At 32.7% G+C, this 19,282-nt stretch overlaps 1 protein-coding gene and 2 pseudogenes across 2 annotated transcripts in view; all 3 read left to right on the top strand.

Annotated features, from left to right (window-relative positions):
• The window catches only part of LOC105779916 (G-type lectin S-receptor-like serine/threonine-protein kinase LECRK1), a 96,022-nt gene that overhangs the window by 31,310 nt on the left and 45,430 nt on the right, over positions 1–19,282 (top strand). The window lies entirely within an intron of this gene.
• On the top strand, positions 5,500–8,202 carry LOC105779410 (G-type lectin S-receptor-like serine/threonine-protein kinase LECRK4; annotated as a pseudogene).
• LOC105779406 (G-type lectin S-receptor-like serine/threonine-protein kinase LECRK1) lies at positions 13,649–16,448 on the top strand (annotated as a pseudogene).

Genomic DNA, 19,282 nt, shown 5'->3' with positions numbered 1-19,282 from the left:
ACAAAGAAATGAAAGAAAAAAAGGAAAAGGAAACCAGATGCAAAGGAAAATTTTTTCACCTTTCGAACTTTTTTCTTTTTTATTTCTCTGAATATTTTTCAATATGTGTGTGTGTCCCCTTACAAAAGTTTTCGCCTTTTGTTTTATAGGCCGAAAACAATGAACAAAAAATGAAAAATGAAAATACAATTTTTTTTGTTTTCTACTGCGTTGTTTGCTCTGTTTGCAGGTCGTTGCAGGTGCGAGGCCGTACGGTGACGTGGCACGACTCGGCGCAGCGCATGGAGGTTACTGTTGCAGCGGCTGGAGCTGAATGCTGTTGAAGGCTAGGGTTTCATTTTGACTCGGGCCATGTAAACTGGGTTAGAGTATTTTGGGCTCGGGTTTGGGCTTGGTGTTGGGTAATACCATTTAGGCTGGTGGGTTTTGTGTTGCATTGGGCTTGGGCTAAAGTAATTTTGATTTATTTAGGTCTGTAATATTGGACTTTGAAAGTGGACTTTTAATTTTTTGATTTGGTTTATTTATTTGTGCTTTTGGGCCCGGGCAAATTGGGCCTATTACACTAGTGATATACAAACAAATGTGTGATTCAGAACAGGAAAGAAAACATCGAGCAAATTAACTCATTCCACTTGGTTGTCACCCTTTAAACACTCTACTTTATCTGAAATTGCTACAATCTGAAATTTTTGATTCCATCAAACTTCTCAATAACGAAATTCGTTGTAGTCATTCCTGAACGAATTGGTTGAAAAATTTGAATCAAGCTTTAATACCAGTTTGTTGGGGATCGACCCGTGTAAACAACAAGATAGTAAAAGTGATAAAGAACGAATACAAAGATTTTACGTGAAAACTGTCAAAGAGGGAAAAACCATGGGCAAAAGAGGTATTGACTTTTCACTAAATGAGTAAACAAGCGAGAGTATAATATGGAAAAAAATAAACCTAAATGTACTAAACGTGCAAACCCAAATCCTGAAAACAAGACCCTAACTCTCATAGAGCAAACTTGAAAACAAACCCCCAACTCTCACAGAATCTTCTTAAAAAGGGGTACAAAATTCTCTACATAGTTACCATGAAAACTATTACCAATACTCATCTACGACTACATCTAGTCGCCTCTAAAAGAAAAGTCATGTAGTACTACATCTTTAATTGTCTTTTTAATTAGTCTCCCAAAACAGGGATACAAGACCCCTTTAAATAGGCTAAGATTAGAGGTCTAATCATACTAAAATATCCCTAAAGTAATCAGAGTTTAACTAAGAAAAGATAGCAGAGTTTAACTGGAAAAAGAAATCTGATTTATATGGGGAACACTTTACCACATCGCAACATCCCCATTCATGTCGTCACGACGTCGTAACGTTAGGAAGCTTCTCGGCATGACATCATCGTCTATTCGGCCGAAAGTATGAGGCATACCCCACACTTTGTAAATTTGAAATTTAGTTCATGTATTGCTATTTTTAGGAATTTCGTGTATCTACATTCTAGATTTCAAATCAGGTCCAATTGTTAACATTGTTAAAGTTTTTTTTGTTAAACTTTTTGGTGTGACATTTTGAAATAAAAAAAAATACTCACTTGATAGCCATGTAACTAAAACCATGATGTTATGATAAACCTAAATTTAATAAAAGAAATTAGCAATGTTAACAATTAGACTTGTATTTTAAAATGGAAAATAAAAGACTAAATTCCTTAAAATAAAAAGTAAAAGGATTCAATTCAAAATGTAGTAAGAGTATAAAAGGTTATATCACATTTTAACTTACATAAATTTATTAAAATCTCCATATCATTATAATAAATTATGAAAAATATATTATAAAGCTGGACATAAACACAAAATAGATAACAATTATTTTGTAAAATGAATTTTAATAATAAACAATGCAAAAATGTTAAAAAGTAATAGAATGAAATCAAACCCTTATCTGAATATATGTTGCATTGATCTCATTTCTTTGTCAATTAATTTAACATTCCCAAATCTCTTGATATCCTCTATAAATGTCATTAAGTTCCAAATGAAAATGATTTTTTTTTCTTTACCATCTCCTATTTGAGCCAAAAGATTAACATTTTTCTTGAAAATTCCCACCGTGAGGGCTCTTGGTTGTGAACCATCGACGCGCATGCGATTCCTGTTCTAGCTGGGCTCCCTTCCTTGCAAATGGATAACACTACACACATATTCCTTTTTGTCTTCTTTCATGGAAAATACCAACATCACTATTTTATCGGAACGAAAGATTCCTAAAAAAAAAAAAAAAAAACAAATGGTTTTTTTTTAATTACATTGGGTCAACTAAATTTTAAAAAAATCATTACGGGTTTTCAAAAATTCACTAAATTATTAGTAAATTTACATTTTAGTCACTCAACTTCAAAAAGCTAAAATAATGGTCATTGAACAATTCGAAAGCTTTTATTAAATCACTGAGTTGTTAAATTTTTTTTTAAAAGTTTGACTAGCGAGTTACAAATAATGATTTAACGATCGGTACGATGGATCAGTATCTATCACTAAGTAGAAGAACATGATACTTTAGATCCAAATCGATTTGATTGTCAATATCAAATGTAAGGGCCCAATTTTGCCCGGGCCCAGATTACAAACAATAAAATAAAAAATAAATAGAACCAAAAATAAATAATAAAAAAGTCCAGTTCATTTACAAAAAAAAAAAGAGGCCAAAATAGCCCAAATCAGTAACCTAATGGCCCAGCGGCCCAAAAATTAAAATTTTTCAGATTTTTTAGAAACCCTAGGGTTTCTGGCATCGCACCCCCTCCCTTCGCATGCACGCCGCCCAAGGCACCTCGTCTCGAGGCCTGGCGCGCCCCTCCTGCCATTTGCACCAAAATAGCAAGGGTCTCCCTCTCCGTTGACTCCGCCACCTGCAAGAAAAGAGCAAAAAAGGACAGAGACAACAAACGCAAAACAATAGTGAAACAGAAATAAACAGTGTAATATTGGCTATAAAGGCCATGAAAATATATTGTAATTTTTACCAGGAAGCAATCAAAACAGAATAGAAAGAAAAATTCTAAAATGTGGTCCTTCTATTTTTTTACTCTATTTTATTTATTTTTTAAATAAATATAAAATAAAAAAGGGGTCGAAAGCCTACCTTGCCCTTCGTGTTCTGCTGCCGTGAGTGGCCGAGGACCGTTATCTCCGATGAAAGATGACATCTTTCGAGTAAAAGGGTCTTCGAAACCCATAAATCAAAAGTTTTTTTAGGGATTTCTGCTATTTTGATGAGTACTTTTTTAAAAAATAACCCCATATTTGGGTTCGGGGAACTGAAAGGCCAAAGAGCAGCTATTTTTGCGTTTTTCGACTTCAAAACGAGATATAAGTAACGATCAATTGGTGTTTATTCTCGTTTTCGAGATTTAAGGCATTTCTCGTTTTCGAGGAGGCATTATGTCCTAACTTACGGGACGTGATCATTTTTCTCGGTTAACTTGAAATAAACTATTTTCGCAAAAATTACTTTAGTTAGATAATGCCTTAATACAGAAAGGATCATGTTTTAAACTTTTTTCAGAGTTTCAATTAACGACACTAAGACATTAATTAATCAACTAGGTACCAATTTTGGGCGTTAAGAGGGTGCTATTCCTTCATCGTGCGTAACCGTCTCTTGAATCAATTTCCTGAATTTTGTGGACCAAAAATCGTTGTTTTAGTAAATCAAACCGTTTATTAAAACGATCAAATTACGAGGTGATCCGATCACACCTTATAAAAAGGATTGGTGACGACTCTCATTTTTTATTTTTTAAAATAAAAAGTCGATTTAAAAAAAAGGGTTTCAACATCAAAGATCAGAGAATTGCGTTGTTTGAATTTTGATTCGCAGATTCGTGATATTTAAAGTTGTTTAATGAAAAGAAATTAAATTGTAAGAGAGGAGAGGAGTGGGAGCTTTCGATTGAAAAACATATAACAACGATTTTAATAACCCAATGACTTAAATGAAAATTTTCAAATTGTTCGGTGATCATTTTGTAATTTTTTGAAGTTAAGTGACCAAAATATAAATTTACTAATAATTTAATAACTTTAAATAAATTTACCCTTAATAAATAAATAAATCACCCAAGGAATTCCTGATCTTATTTGTGAAAGTAAAAGATCTACCATTAATTTAGCAGATAATAAAATGGTTTTAAATTCCTGAAAAGAAAATTGAGCGCCAGAATTAATTAATCGAAGACTTATTATAATTGAAGTCTTCTGTTCCAATTGGGCGACGACTTGACCAAAACTTTATTTCAAGGATTAGTTAGATGTCTCTTCTTTTTTCAAGCAAAAGTATTAACTTTTTTTTCTTTTCAAAAAGCATCAACTTCATAATGAAATGTCGTTGGTCATGAAATAATATCTGCTTTATATTCATACGTAGCTGTTAATTTGAGTACAGGCAATATTTTTATATGGGGAGTGATTCAAAACCATTAAGGGAATTGGATTTTCGGATTCAATCACTTTTTGGAGATGTGTTCAGTCTTTGAAGTTGAATTATGAGACATTTTTGACGGGTTGAGTCTTTTACAAGATTAAGGCTTGAGCAAATTATCGATTCACGAGGATAGTCTGAGTTTTATAACTAGTTCGAGATCAACATTAGTTAGGCGGATCCAACAGAAGCTATAAAATTTCGAACATTTGAGAGATCAAATATGTTCCGAGAGAAGTTAATTTAGTCGCAAACCGAATTGCGAAGATGGTATCTGTGGAGGTGGAGGGAGTTAATGTTTTGACTTTTACTCTTACGAATCTTTTAAAATTCCTTGAAAGTGATAAAATTAATGGTGCTTTCGATTGTATTAATGTAACAAAATCAATTAAGCTTAGTTTATTTCACCCAAAAAAATATTAAACTTTTAATTATAGGATAGGTAATTTTTGAAGGTTTCTTTTGCTTTTTATCTTCAATAACTCATAAAATTATGGGAAAAATTACATTACTTGATATATATACACACAAAATATATTATAAATTTATTAAAATCTCCATATCATTATAACAAATTATGAAAATATATTATAAAGCTTGACATAAACAGAAAATAGATAACAATTATTTTGTAAATTGAATTTTAATAATAAACAATGCAAAAATTTTAAAAAGTAAAATAAATATTATAAATATAATACTAATTTACAACATAAATATTTTTTCAAAATCAATATTTACTCGAATAATATAATTAAATTCAATACATATATATTACTAATTTACAAAAAATAATCTAATATAAATTTAACCCTTAAAAGTTAATAATTTTAATTTATTAAATAACAGTTTAATAAAATCCCCAACTTTAATCAAAATGAAAGAAAAAAATAGTATTTTTTTTAAAAGGAGGTATTATTAGTATTTACATTCATAATCATCTAAATTATGTTTTCGACACATTCAATGAAAGTAAATAAACATATAAAACACAACACCTTCAATACACCGATTCTTATCCAATATGATGAGCATTTCTTTTATTCGTTCTTGCAATGTTAGGAGCAACGACCAAAATAATATCGTCAATGCTTAAGAGTGTATGAGATATGGCCGGAAGTCTGCAGAAGGGAAAATGATGTTAGAAAACGAAAAACTTTCTCATCCGGACATGTACTATTTTTAGTTTACCCTTAGGCTTAGCTAAGCAAATTCAGAGGAGGGCTTCTTCTCCCTTATCTCCTTGCTTACACCCCAACCTTAGTTATGGCACATGTACCGTCAAATATTATTCTCTTGCTGTTCCTTCTGGTTTCTTTCCATGTTGATGTCATAGCTGAAGAAGATGAGGCAAAAATTATCAAACCCGGTTCTTCACTTTATGCCGGAAAACAGCCTAGCTCGTGGGCATCACCTTCGGGGAATTTTGAATTTGGTTTCTACCGGCAAGGAGAAGGATATGCGGCCGGAATATGGCTTGTTGGTCGACCAGAAAACACCATTGTCTGGACTGCAAAACGAGATGACCCGCCTGTCTCCTCAAATGCTACTTTGGTATTCACTACACGAGGCGTATTGCTTCTTCGGACTGAGGACGGGGTGGAAAATGTCATTGCGAATCAGTCCGGCGTTGATTCAGCTTCGTTGCTGGACACCAGGAATCTAGTGCTCTACGAGAACAGGTCTGTTGTTTGGGAGAGCTTTGATATCCCGACCGACACAATCTTAGGAGGCCAGAATTTAAGAAATGACAGTGTGTTGATTTCCAGTGTGTCAAGTTCAAACCACGCAACTGGCCATTATTATTTGCTCTTGAAGTCTGATATTGGGCTTGTAGCCAATTTAAATATTTCTTCTGCAGCTGCTTATCAGTACTGGGTCTTCCCTAATGGCTTTTCTTACTCGTTGAATCTCAGTGAGAGTGGCGTTCTAGCACTGTATTCATCACTAAATTTCGGCCAAGAAAACGTTTTGGCAAACGGCTCGACAACTAGGAACAAAACAATGATTATCTATAGAGCAACCCTTGATCATGACGGTGTCTTCAGATTGTACTCGCATCAACTTGAAAGCAATACTATGTCAAACAAGTGGCAGAATTTGGATGATGAATGTGAGATTCCAGGTCGGTGTGGGTTGAACAGCTACTGCTCCACCAGCAGGGGTAACGATACTGAGTGCTACTGCTATCCTGGTTTCATATTTATCGACGAGAATGCCAAATCCCTGGGTTGCTCTCAGAATTTCACTGTAGATGGGTGCGAGGCTAGGAGAGATGTAGTGATACACCACAATAGCACTACCTTAGACAATGTGTCTTGGGCTGGTAATCTTTATTCTGTGAAGCGTAATCTGGAGAAGGAAGACTGTAAGAAAGCTTGCGAGGATGATTGCTCCTGTGGTGGAGCTCTCTATAGCCCAAATCACTGTAGCATGTATTCATTACCGCTTAAATATGGTAGAAAACATGTAAATATAACAACCACAGCCTTCATCAAGTTGATTCCGGGTAGCACCATTAGCCCCCCACCTGAAAAAAGTCAAATATTGATAAGCGAAGGAAACGAAAGCCTCATTTTAACTATGGGATTAAGTTTGGGTTCCGTTGCAAGTTTGTGTTTTGTGATTGCAATATGTAGCTTCTTGTTATACAGGCATCGAGTCCAAAGTTATGAGAAGCTTTTAGACAGTAAAAGTTCAGGATTTGCCGAGCAATTTACACTACGATCATTCACTTTCAATGAGCTAGATGAAGCAACACAAGGTTTCCAAGATGAGTTGGGTAGAGGCTCATTTGGAGCGGTTTATAAAGGAACTTTGCCAGGGGATGGTAAAAGTATTGCTGTTAAGAGATTAGGAATGGTTAAGGAAGGAGAAAGGGATCAGTTTCGAACTGAGATGACAGCCATTGGAAGAAATAACCACAGGAACTTGGTCTGATTGCTTGGATTTTGTGTGGAAGGTTCAAGGAAGTTCCTTGTTTATGAGTACATGAGCAATGGCTCACTAGCGGATTTTCTATTCAACAGGAATGAACGCCCGGTTTGGAAACAGAGAGCCAGAATAGCGTTGGACGTGGCTAAAGGTATCCTTTATTTACATGAAGAGTGTGAGGTGAGTATCATCCATTGCAACATCAAGCCCTGCAACATACTCTTGGATGATTCATTGACTGCAAAGATTTCGGATTTCGGATTGGCAAAGCTATTGAGGCCTAATCAAAGAAGCAGTACAAGTGGAGCAGCATGGTACTCGGCACCTGAATGGCAAAACAGTGCAGTGTTATCGGTAAAAGTTGATGTATACAGTTTCGGAGTGATACTGTTGGAGATCATATGTTGCAGAAGCAACATAGAAGTAGAAGGTCGCAGTGCAGATGAGATACTGCTTTCAACATTTGTATACAATTGCTTTGTTGGGGGAGAGTTGAATAAGCTCGTGGAAGGTGAAGAAGAAGTGGACATGAAAATGGTGGAAAGGTTTGTGAAGGTGGGGCTTTGGTGCATTCAAGATGATCCAAATTTGCGTCCACTCGTGAAGAATGTGATCTTGATGCTAGAAGGAACAATGAATGTACCGATCCCTCCATTTCCATCACTTCCCCATGTTACTAATTAGTGTTCTTAACTTTGAAGTTGGGTTTATTTTAATTATGTTTTTCATGTAATTAATAATAATTAGAGGAGTAATTTTTAAAATAAAATTTTGGAAACTATCTGGTTGTTACAAAGAAGGACATTTTATGTTCTATGCATCAATTATCATGTGATAAGTGAAAGGTCTCTAATCTATACATCAATTATAATAGTAAAAGTATACATGGTTTTTCCTTTGTTTTCACTTATGTGTTGTGTTGAAAAATTAAATGTTAACATCTTAAATACTTACAAAATCAATTTGGTATGTTTGTTAAATTTAAGTATATGATTAAATTGTTTGATAAAGGATAGCTTTCTAATAATTTTAGAGCTCTAAACAAAATCTTTAAAAAATATCTTTCGGTCTCACTTCCCTAGATATTCCTTTAGGGCATTACTTCCTAACTTTTAGGCCTACTCAATTTAGTTCAATTTAATACAATTTAGTCCTTTTTCCAAAAATTAGCTTACCTACATTTCCATCAACCAAATCCTTTTTAGGTTTAGCTATTTATGCTGCAAATAAAGAGAATGGACATGGAAATGAAAAGCAAACAAAACATTGAAGTTTAAGAAAAAATATGAAAGTTTGGATTTTTTTATGCAAGAAAACTTAAAGAACATAAAACTAAAGGCATTCAACAAGGAAATCTAAAGCAATAAACAGAAAAGGAATAAACTTTAACAAATTTAAAGTAAAAGAAACTAAAATGCATTAAACTAAAGTTAGAAATGTCTTACAACCAAGGTATAGGGATTGGAAGTGCAAATAAACTTAAGCTATAGTAATAACTAACTAACTTAACTACCACTAAGAACAACTAAGAACAACTAAAATAAGAAAGAAAATTGTTGGGAAATGTAAAATCTACTACTAAAGAAATGAAAATAAAAAACCCTAGAAAAAGAAGAAGAAAAGCTAAGAGAAAACCTAGAGAAAACTAAGGTAAAACTAAACTAATGTGTGTCTCCTCTCCTCACCAAATTTGGTTATTTTAGGCTGAATGCTAATAGTACTTCGTTGCCAAAATTGCCCTTACGTGGGCCTTGGATGATTGGTGGATCGGTAGAAATAGACTACTCTTTTATCTAATTTTGTCCCCTCACAATGTTGGTGTCACGATACCTAGAAGAGGATATCTCGATTCCTCAAGTAGTTTCAACCTTGGGGTCTTCTTTGAGGGTGGATATCGTGATACCACCGAAAAGTGGTCTCCTTCTTTCCATACTTGTTGGAGGTATTGTGATTTCAAGGTATGAAAATAGCGATACATTTTCTTTTGGTGTCATTTTCGCTGCTTTTCAACCTCAAGACGTTCTACACCACTCAACCAAATGTTAGGTCCCCAATAGTACTATTGGCCAAATTTGATCATAAAATGAGTAAAAATAAGGCATTTACACTTATCAACTTAAAATATAAAAAGTAAGAAAAAGTATGAAAAAAAATGCTATTTTGCTTGAGAATAAGGTCCTTAAGTATATTGGTAAAGTCTAATTTGTCATATCAAATTATGGTAGATAAAACTCCCCCACATATAACTCTTTGCTTGTACTTAAGCAAACCAAACATGCAAAAGGAAAGACGACTGTTGGACTAAATCAGACAATTAAGTCATATATCTATAAAACATCAAACTCGTACGGGAACTGCCTCATATGCAACTTAAGAGTGATATCTAGATAACTTGTTTATTCTTAATACAAACATAATTAGTTCACTAAGTTATAATGTTAATAGATGTAGAGGCAATGAAAATTAAAAAATGTACAAGTGTTATCCATCAAAATAAATTATGCGAATTGCTCATAGATATTTTAAAAAAATGGATCATATTCGTTCAAACAAATGTAGACTATTTACTTAATTATTGTATTGGTGACATAGATTATGTTAAGTAATGCTTTTAGAAGTACTTTTGATATGAAAATACTTTTGCAGCAAAAAAGAACAAGATATTTTTTGCTGAAATTTTGGCTTTTCAAAAGTACTTTGAAAAAAAAAGAGAAACTAAAATTTTAGCTTTTCTTATTCCAAAAACATTTTAGTGCTTAATTATTTTTCACTTCTCCAATAATATGGTACTTTCTCTTTTTTCTCTCTGGTGCTTAATTACAAAATGTTAAAATCATTAATTAAAAATAAAATATATTTTTAAAATAATACAAATGTGTTAATATCTAATTACAAATATTTAATGGTTATATTTAAATATTTAAAATATAATTTATATATTCTACTAAAATTTTATAAATAAATAATATTTATTGTTTAAAATATTTAAAATTTATATTTCATATATTAAAATATTAATAATAAGTTATAATAGTTTTTATTCTTACTAGAATATAATAATATTAACTAATTTGAACATTACTTAAATGCATATTTGTTACTTTATAATATTATGTCTAAAATAAATATTTTATTTCTAAAGTATTTTTTCATAACACTTTTTAAAAGTATTTTTCAAAATTATAGCAACTAACCCTAATTCGGATCCCAAAGATCTTCTAAGTTTGTAATGTTACAAGGCTTAGGACAGTTCAAAATTCAAATGGGTTCAAACACTAGAAACGGTTGAGCACATGACATTGTTCCCTACTTGCTTCAAATTCATTTACAAGCTCACCTCCTTATTTCTCATTCTCTTGCCTACCATATTTTTCCAAAATGTTAGAAGGTATTATGGCACAAAATTTATAATTGTGAACCTAAAGATATTCATTTTTGAGCTTAATTTTGATTTAGCTATCATTTTCTTTATTTTGCACTTTTTCATTCACCCTTTCTTTTTTAACATACTAATTTGCGTAATCCCTTCATTTTCTTTTTATAAATACATATATCAGAATTTATAAACACAAAATTCTAAGGCGATAGTACAATTTCTAAGGATCTTTAGAAATTTTGGTATTTTGTAATTGAGTCATTCTAATTTTTTTTTTCATATTAAAAACTTTTTAAAATTAAATTGCCATGATTATGTTTATTAACTAAAATGATATATATTTTTTGGATCCAAATTGACATTTTCTAACAAAAATTATTAGTGGTAGAAGAAGTGGCAAGATCAGTTTCAACTAGTTCACGCATGAAAATAAAACCTCGGAAAAAGCTTGGGAAACCTACATTAATTTTATCACCATTTTTCCTTAGAAATGTTGACAGTCCATAAAGTTGTCTGTATGTATCAAAATATAAAAGAATGTTATTAGAAATGTCGGTATTTGATTATACATTTTAGTACAGGATTTAGGAATGAGATTTTGGTATATAAAAAAACCTAATTATTTTTCATGAAAATATTGATATTCCGTTAGAAATTTTGATATATAACAAGATATAACAAGATATGTTTTTAGAAATTTTAATATTTCGGCCGGTTGAGTCATTATTCGATTGACATACACAATGTTATTAATATAGGGTTCGAGTGTATTTAAACGCATTATCCTCCTATTTATGGTTAGAGAGAGGCTATGGATAGTTCAAGCTCACCCTATTAAGAATATTAATAAGAAATAAATATTATTAAATTATCTTTATTTATTTTAATAGTATTATAAATTTAATATATTTTATTTAAATATTTCAATTAATTAACTAATTTAATTTTTTATTATATTAAATAAATAACTTAAAATAAAATTTAAATGTAAAAACTAAAAATTAATCATAATTAATTTAAATGATTTCAATATAATATAAATAAAATTAAAATAATTAAAATCTAACTATTAAAATAAAGGAAATAACTTATATTAGGATGATCCTAAAACTAAGGTTTTAGGCACCAATAAAATTTTGCCACAACATCACAATGTAAAGAAATTAAATTATTATTATGCTCTCATCTATAGAGAAATTATCTTATTAATCCTTTCCACCACATTATTCATGGTCCCTTTCAACAATTTTTTTCACGTCACTAACACATAATTTTGATAATTTTTTAAACACATAATTTTGATAATTTTTTTACTCTGAACTTAACTCTAGAATATTGAACCCTGAACCCTGAACCCTAAACTTGAACCTATAACCTCAAATTTTTAAACTCTAAACACAAACCCAAAATCATTAAACCTTGAACTCATATCATAAACCTCGAATATTTAAACCATCAACCTAAACTTTGAATCCTGAATTCAAAATTGAACCTCAAACTTTAAATTTTGAACCCAAACCCTGAATCTCAAGGTTCAAAATTTAAGATTGAAGGAAAAATAATTAACAAAATTATGTGTCAATGACATGAGAAAATTGCACAAAAATTACTTCTTTTTTTAAAATTTGGTTGCATAAAAAAAAGAATTTATGAAAAAGAGATTAAAATTTTCAAAAAAAGATGATTGTTTATAATTAAAAATTAATTATTTTAAATAATTTAATTTAATTTAATTTAATTTGAAGAAAGTATTAGATATACAAATATATATAATAATATTTTATTATCTTTAAAATTTAATGAGGTAATGTTATTTTATTAATATTTTAAAATTATACTTTTTAGTATTATCTAAAAGAAAAAGAGAGAAGTAAACTAAAAAAGGAAATGCGGTGTTTGCAACTAGGGGTGTTCATTCGGTTAACCGACCGGTTAACCGACCCGAAATTACTATAACCGAATTAACCGACCTTCCAAAAATTTTAACCGTTAACCGAACCGATTTTTTTAAAAAAAAATTAACCGAACCGAAATTTTTTTGGGTTAATAAGGTCGGTTAACCGAATTAACCGAAAATTATGTATTTTTTATTTTTGGTTAAAAATTACCCGAATTACCCGAATTAACCGAATTAACCGAATTAACGCAAAATACCCGAATTACCCGAATTTTTTTATTTTTTATTTTTAAAATTTAAAAAATTTATAAATTATTAAAGTAAATTGGGTTTTAGACTTTAGTAAATTGGGTTGTCTTTTAGTTTTAGTTTTATTGGATTGGGTAATCGGGTAAACTTTAGTTTTAGTTTTATTGGGTTGGGTAATTGAGTTTTGGCTGGGTTGGATAATTTTATTTATTAATTTTTTCAGTTAACCGAAAATTTTTGATTAACCGACCGGTTTCGAACCGAATTAACCGTTAACCGAAAAATCATAAAAAAATTAACCGACCCCCGACCGAAAAAATTCGGTTAACCGACCGATTAACCAAATTCGGTCGGTTAACCGAATTTTTTCGGTTTTACCCGAATTATGCACACCCCTATTCGCAACTACATCCTCCCTCCCATTGAAAAGGAAAAATTATTAGATGGAGCCTGGGAGTTCTCACCGCCTAAATTATAAGTCTAATCAATTGAAGTAATACACATTTTTTTTTAAATTTTTAATTTTTTTCTCTTAAAAATTTTAAATTCAATTAAAAGTATTAAAAGTCAAAGAGAAAAATCTAACTTAGAGATAAAATAACGTGTAATTATAGAATTGGAAATCTTGCTTTATGTCTACGATGATATTAGACGTATAGTTTAAGTGGAGAGAAGGATTTATGTAATAATTTAGTCAGGTTACCTGTCTTTTTCTGCGCAAACCCTGATTCCAGACCTCGGCCATTTTTAATTTGGGTACTTGTAAAATAATTTCTTCATCGGTTCCAAAAATAGAAGACAGAAATAAATACAATAATTCCTATGGCAGCAGTGTGGTCTCTTCTCATGCTCCTGTCTTCTTTCTTTGTGGCTAGAGGAGTTGAAGACAAGCATTCAAACGGCACCATTGGGCTGGGATATTCGCTTTCCCCCTTAACTCCACCCACCTCATTGGCTTCGCCTTCTGGTAGTTTCGCATTTGGTTTTTACAGTCAAGGCAATGGCTTTTCAATTGGAGTTTGGCTGGAGGGCAATAGAAAGACAGATAACAAAGTTGTATGGACAGCAAACCGTGATGACCCGCCGCTCCATGCAACTGCTACTCTGACACTAAACGAGAAAGGTTTGCTTCTTTCGAGCGGTGTGAGCGGAGAAAATAAAGTTATTTTTTATCCAAATGACTCGGCTGTCAGTGTCTTCTCTGCCTCCATGCTAGATTCAGGCAATTTTGTGCTCTACAGCACAGTCAATCATACCATTTGGGAGAGTTTCGAGCATCCTACAGATACCCTTTTAGGTGGTCAGGCTACTACTCAGTCGTTGATCTCCTGTTCTTCAGAAAATGATCACTCATCCGGAAGGTTTCTTCTAGGTATGCAACCAGATGGGAATCTAGTTCTATACCCTCTAGACGTCAATTTTGCTGTTACAACTGCCTATTGGGCCACAAATACTGATGGTGTGAATCGTTCACTCCGATTATTTCTTAACTCGACAGGCTTCCTACAACTTATCAACAACACTGATTCCTCCATCTACCTAGAAATTAATTCTAGATTTGTTACAGAGGTGAGCTACAACGAGAACACCACCACCACCAGCAACGACGGTATCGTTCACAGTGCAAGCCTTGATGTTGATGGAAATTTCCGGTTATATACTCATCAATTTGATCCAAGTGGTGGATTTCGAACTTCCCGAGTGTCGCGTGCGTTGAAGGATTCCTGTGAAATTATAGGCTTTTGTGGTATCAATAGCTATTGCACGTTTAATGATGACAGAGCTTACTGTGCATGCCTTCCCGGCACTGATTTTATCGATCCTCAACGCAATACCCTCGGCTGCAAGAGAAATTATAGTGAAGCACATTGTAAAGGAGGGAAGGACAATATACCCCTTTATAACATCACTCAATTGCAAAATATAGAATGGACTACAGGTATATTTTACAGTGAAGAGGTAATGTCCATGAGTGCCTGCAGCCAAACATGCTTGGAAGACTGTAATTGTGAGGCAGCAAAGTTTAGCGATGGAGTTTGCAGGAAACAAAAGCTTCCACTATGGCATTTGCGACGACGACAAGGTGTGAGTTCCACGGTTTTCTTAAAGATGGGAATCAGAAGCCTAGAAGCAGATGATGGTACTGTTTCCCATGAATTAAAGCCCCAAATCAAACGGAAAGATCCGACGCTGAAAATTCTTCTTTTAACTTTCAGTCTTGTCGCATGTTCATGTGCTTTGCTTGCAATCTCTGGTGTATTCATTTTTAAATTTCGAGTTCTAAGATACAAAAGGCTGTTGGAAATTGGAAATTTGGGCCTAACCGGAGAGCTTACGTTGACGTCGTTTTCATACAATGAACTCAAGAGAGCAACGAATGGGTTTAAAGTAGAGTTGGGTAAGGGATCCTTTGGAGCAGTCTACAAAGGGTCCTTAAACAGAGGAAGAAATTTGATTGCAGTAAAGCGATTGGAGAAGTTAGTGGAAGAAGGAGAAAGAGAGTTCCAAGCAGAAATGCGAGCAATTGGCAGAGCTCACCACAAGAATTTAGTTCGACTTTTGGGATACTGTGCTGAGGACTCCAAGAGGGTGTTGGTGTACGAGTACATGGGCAATGGCTCCCTTGCTGATCTACTTTTCAAGTCAAGACAGCGCCCTGATTGGGATGAAAGAACAAGAATAGCCCTGGATGTAGCTAGAGGAATCCTCTATTTACATGAGGAGTGTGAGACCCCAATCATTCACTGTGACATAAAGCCGCAAAACATATTGATGGATGATTATTGGAGAGCTAAAATTTCAGACTTCGGGCTGGCAAAACTGTTGATGGGGGATCATACAAGGACCTTCACAGTAGTGAGGGGAACTAGAGGATAGATGGCCCCAGAATGGCATAAGAATGTTCCAATCTCAGCGAAGGCTGACGTTTACAGTTACGGAATTGTGCTATTGGAAACTGTGTTTTGCAGACGAAACTTGGACACCACTGTATCAAACCCAGAGGAGATCATTCTGTCGATTTTGGTGTATAAATGTCTGGTTGAAAAAAAGTTGGATAAGCTTGTGCTTGGTGAAGAAGTAGATAAGAAAAGCTTGGAAAGAATGGTGATGGTGGCACTTTGGTGTATCCAAGATGAACCTGCACTTCGTCCTTCCATCAAGACTGTAGTGATGATGCTGGAAGGCATTACTGATATATGCATTCCCCCATGTCCAACTGCTTCCTCCATATAATTCAAGTCTTCCTCCATATAATTCAAGTCTTCGTCCATATAATTCAAGTCACGACCTAACAATCAATCATCTCACTCCGAGTGTTCGTGTAGTTTATGTTACGTAAGGACTGCGTCATGTTTGTATTTCCTCTGGCTTGTAATAAATTTGTAAAATGCTTCCTGCAGCAGTGTTCTCCCATCATTTGTAGGTTTAAAAATTGTGTTCGAGTTATTTAATCATATAGTTGTATGTAATAACTGAGTTTTACTGTAATTCCTAATTAATAATCTCCGATTGCTCAAAATGGTAAAAAACTTGCAAAAGGGTCATGTAAGCAAAGCCATCATGTGTATGCTAAGACTAATAAGTCCTTTTGTCTTGGACTTGTTATGATCTCATTAGACAGGATGTTAGGAAACTGAATAATCATTTTTAAGCAGAGAGATTGTGCATTAGAATAACAGCATCCAAGAGCAAAACCAGAACTCAGAGGCTGTGACTGTTGAACATGTTCCGGCAAAGGTACATGAGAATTATCAACTTAGGTGATATTGGTATATTTGCACATATGTGCAGCGCTATGGTTTGAAAGACGACGACGACGACAACTACTACTACCTGCCATACAGCTGAAGCCATCTTCCTCTTTTTGCGATCATATGAGTATATATACAATACAAGTTTGCGGTTAAGGCCCAGAAACAATACCAACAATGTCCATCCATGGCAGCCCATCTATATAACTAATAAGGAACTAATGACCTAGAAAAATGGTTAAATTTCAATTTAATCCCTCTACTATGCTTAAATTTGAGATTGAATCTCCATACTTTGGTCCTTTTATTTTTGTAATGTTATTAATAAGTCCAAATAACTAATATAATTAACTTTTAAATTAAGATGTTATGTGTTTATATATAATTTAAATTTCCCAAGGGTCTCAAAGACGAACATATGTATTTCCATTTCTTTTGGATTTGTCTTCTTTCTTTTTTGACATTATAAGACAATGATCAAACTTCAATTTTAGCTCCTATAGTATGTTGAAACTTGATATTTGATTTACACACTTTAATTTTGACATAATTTGGTCATTCTATTTTATAATGTCATTAGTTAGTCTAAATACTTAATATTGTTAACTTAACGATATTAAGTATTTTAATCGAATGCTTACATCAATTTTTCTTAAGAACACCATGCCAACAAAAAAGTATTATTTTATAATGATGAGTTCAAATAGGTGTTTTTAAGAAAAAATTCACATAAACATTTTCAATGTTAATTTTATTGTTATACGACTACCAACTGTTTTTTTTAATTTGAAATGTCAAGCCAATGAATTTAATATAAGAATTTTAATTGTGGTACAACTTGACCTAAAAGCTTAAACCCGAAAAGTATAGGGACAAAATTTTTGAAAATAAAAGTAGAGGGACTAGATTTTATATGTATGAAGTGTATAAAACCTTAGAGTATATTTTAACTTTCAAGGTTTTACTCCATTTTTTTGGTCGAAACCACAATATTTACCATTGGTAGCCGTAACTAATCTCCCTCACCGCAAGTGCTCTCTAAAAAAAATAAACAGTTGGTGATGAAATGTGATTCATTCACATTAATTATGCATTTTTTTTTACTCCATTCGAGTATAAAATTAAAAGGTAAACTACACAAACTATAATCAACTATAAAAAAAAATCATTTTAGACACAAAAAATAAAATGTATGTAATTTAGTCACTCGTATTTTAATCACTCCCATTAAAATGGAAGATGGATGTCCACGTGGAGCTTTTTTAAAATTTTTATTAATATTTAATAATTTCCGACTAATAAATTATTTCGACGTCTGAAATTCTTTTAGCCTAAACCTAAGCTAATAGTGAAACTAAGGAAAAATTTCCTTCATTCTAGTGCTAGAAAAAAAATTGCAGTCACCCTTTCCCTTTCTCGCCCAATCTCAGCCTCAACCACCTCCCTCTCTAGTTTCTCATGCTCTGCTTTGGCTTCCTTGATGTGCCTCATCCCGGCTTGCCACCCCAAGCTTTTTATAGTGGAGGTCAGTTTGGGGGTGGCTCTTTACCTCTGGGGCTTGGTTTTAAAAGTTTTTAAATAGTAAATGTAAAATTGTATTTTAGTCTTTTTAAAAATGATAAAATTTTGATTTAATCTTTTAAAAATTATAAAAATATAAACTAATTAATGGTGAAATTATTTTTTTACTATCATAAAAATTACAATTTAATTTTAACCCTTAATTTTTTTTCTAAATTTGACCCTGTTATATAGATTACCTAAAACCTAAATTAAATGATAGGTTAATTTCAAAATATTGTTTATTGTTAATACAAAAGGGTTAGGAGGAAAGGTAACATAAATCATTCTCCACCTTTGCACTATATATTATACATGCTTTCTTTATCATCATAATTTGACAGATATAATACAAAGCAAGTCAAGTCTTGTGAAATATTGATAGAATAAAGCAGGCTTTGTGGGAGACTTATTTGGTTATGGTTTAACTTAACATATGCTTTTGGCTTGGAGTGAAATAATATAAGATTGAACACTGATATTTTATTTTCTTGTGGATGATATTATTAACCATATGGCGTGGACGGTAGGCTAGGGAATTTTTTACTCTTTATGTCATCCATATTTACCATTGATAACCACAATAATTTATTTTTCAATATAAACATGACTTATAAAATTTCAAATAGTTTATGAGACATAGGCAAAGTGTTTGGAAGAAGTGACTAAATGAGTGGATATTTTTTCAAGCTCTGGGATAACAGAAATATAATAGGAGATAACAAAAAGTTTGCTTACGCAGCTCACGGAGTCTAATTCAGTGAGAAGTATCCACTATCTTCAAACACTTACAGCAAGTGACCCTAAATCTATGAGACCCAAGTGACAATTTCCTCACTTTTGTGCCTTTAAAGACTAGAACCCTTGCCACTAAATTCACCCCTGTGAACTAAGCATGTAAAACCACAACCCAAAGGTTTTACAATCAAATGCACTCTTACAAATAATGTTCCTCACTTGAATAGATTAAGTGCTCTCAATTCTCGAACATAATCCTATACAAGTCTCTCTATTATATAGAGTTGTT

This window comes from Gossypium raimondii, chromosome 4 (assembly GCF_025698545.1).
Source record: "Gossypium raimondii isolate GPD5lz chromosome 4, ASM2569854v1, whole genome shotgun sequence".
In the NCBI taxonomy this organism is placed as follows: domain Eukaryota; kingdom Viridiplantae; phylum Streptophyta; class Magnoliopsida; order Malvales; family Malvaceae; genus Gossypium; species Gossypium raimondii.
This window is presented reverse-complemented; position numbering and strand designations above follow the sequence as displayed.